The following is a 2,829-nucleotide window of genomic DNA, read 5'->3' as shown; positions in this document are numbered from 1 at the left end:
TTTTAATCATGTAGGAACATGATTTAGGGTTTGGGGTATCAAACTTTTAGAGCTTCGATTTACTCAATTAGAATTTTTAATCTATTACCCTATGATTTTGATTCATAAAGATTAGGGTTTTAGGGTTTCATTCTTTATCAATCTATCCATGTTCGATTATGGGTTCTTAGGTTTTGAATTACTTTTTAACCTTAGATGATTGTTGAATCGGACCACCAAAAGAGTTAAGCCGCGAGCTGTACACGAACATGACGCGAGCTGGAATGGATCGAGTTGCTTCTATCGGATCGCGGACGTCCTTTGTTGCTTGATCGGGAAAGCCTTGATCGTCGGACGCGAGCTGTCTGATGCTGTCGCGAACGAGGAAGAGGTCGCGTGCTGGAGCTGCTCTCGGGTCGCGAACGTCTGAGCTAGGATCAGGAACGCCTTGGGCTGAAGCTGATCGGGGACGCGAGCTGGAACAGATGCGGGAACAAGAGACGTGATCGGGGTTTAGGGTTCATAGGATCGCCGGCTAGGGTTAGGGTTTTAGGGTTTTTCGATTTGGGTATTAGCTTAGGGATTTATAATTTCGTGCTGATAACGTGTTATAAAAGTAATGGAAAAGTCTATCTTTATTCATAACATAGAGGTTCCTTATATAGGAGATTACACCGTCATAGATAAATGGAAAGATTACAAATCATAATCTCTTGGTTATGTGCCATCCACAATCTGGTTCATAACATCGAGGAGCATTACAATATTTGATTGTAGCCACGTGTTATCACAAGAATAATTTTCAGAATCTTTAGAAAAATATGTTGGTCCATCTAAATATATATTATTGTTTTAATTAAAGTAATCATAAAATTAATTAAAAGTGTACAATTACTATTTTTCTTTATTTCCTTAAATAAAAGTTACGGAATTATCAAATATGACTAATATATATGACAATTAATGATTTTAATAATAAATATTTTGATAACAATTTATGTCTCCTCCATCATTTTTTAGTTTTATATTATTAAAATAAATTAAACAATTAATCAAATTAACTATAAAATTAAAATTAAAATTTTTTCGTATATGTTGTATTTTGAATTTTAAAAAACGACTATATATTACTAAAACTATTAAAGTTCATATATTAATAATTTTATGATTAATGGTTTAACATTTTTATTATAACAAAATACAAATGATCTTAAAACTATATAAGTAAATTTTTTTTATTTAATAGATATTTAAAATATACGAATGATCATAAAATCATATGTTTATACGAACGACTATATATATACATTCATATGGTTGTAAAATTAATTACAAAGGTTGTAATATTACAACATTTGAGTGTATAATTATATATATAAATATATATAATTAATTACAAAGGTTCTATATATATTATTTTTTATGTACTAAGAAAATTATATATATATATATATATATATATATATAAATATTTACAAAGGTTGTAATGTTCCTCAATTTATCCGAACAAAACTTATGAACTTAGTACGTTGGGGGGGGGGGGGTTTGGTTATAATCCGAACTGAATCGAAATCCGAACTATGATCCGAAGATATCCAAAATTAGTATAATATGTTAATGTTTCCTATATATCAAGGTAATTTAGATATTTTATAGTATTTGAAAGATTGTGTAGTTTGTTTTATTTTTTATTTTGAGTATATTTTAGTTAGTTTATGTAGTTTAAATAATTTTAAATTAAATTTATGAATAATTTAAATATTTTGACATTCTTTTGTCAGTTTGGAAAATATTTTTTGGGACGATTTCAGATATTGGTTATAATCCGATCCAAACCGAATCCAGAATGACCAAACCGAATTTGATCCAATAATTAGTAAATCCGTATGGGATTTAAGATCATAATACAGAAAATTTGAAAATCTGAATCAATCGAACCGAAATCGACAGACTCTAGAACGCCTGACATATGATATATTTAAGAGACCAAACATATGTATTCATCATTTTACAATTGATAAAGATTGTAGAGTTGTAAAATGTTAAAACCGAATAAACATTAATATAAAAAACTCTTTCCGCGCATGTGCGCAGATTATCGTCTAGTGTTTATTAAATGAACAAGTATGATTTATAAAACAAGAGGATCCACGTGCACGCCGATTTGATTATGCAATGTGAGCCGGGGATTTGATTATACAATGTGAGCCGGGGATTAAATACTAGTAAAAGATCCTAATCGCGGTTTTTATTTGTCATTATCATCGTTTTAGGCTTCCTAATTAAATCGTTTATTTTAGTGAATGAAATCATCCAAAACGGCAACTTTATCTTAGTAGCTTGATGTTATTATGGCATTTTGTGGGGTTATCAAATTTTGGTACACTAATTTTTCTTTCAATACACAAGTTTTATACCGAAAATACACCAAATATGACCGAAAATTTCGTTGTTGCTGTGAAAGTAATGGAAAAATTTATCTATATTCATAACATAAAGATTCCTTATATAAGAGATTACACCGTCATAGATAAATGGAAAGAGTAGAAATCATAATCTAACTAGGAAAAAGGAAAACATAAAGACATAAGGAAAAGTAAAAGCTGGCCGACTCTCTCTTTCTTGGGCCGCTGATGGTATAATCTCTTAGTTATGAGTCATCCACAATCTGGTTTATAACACTCCCCCTTGGATACCATAACCATTTAGAACTTGTAATGTGCTTTAATGTTGCCTCATTAAAACCTTACCAGGAAAACCCAATTGGGACAAAACCATGGTGAAGGAAAAAGAGTACAACACACATTTCTCTCCCTGATTTGGACATTACTGAAGGTCTCTTGAACCTCT

Source organism: Brassica oleracea, unplaced genomic scaffold (genome assembly GCF_000695525.1).
Source record: "Brassica oleracea var. oleracea cultivar TO1000 unplaced genomic scaffold, BOL UnpScaffold00835, whole genome shotgun sequence".
NCBI classification, from domain to species: Eukaryota; Viridiplantae; Streptophyta; class Magnoliopsida; order Brassicales; family Brassicaceae; genus Brassica; species Brassica oleracea.
This window is presented reverse-complemented; position numbering follows the sequence as displayed.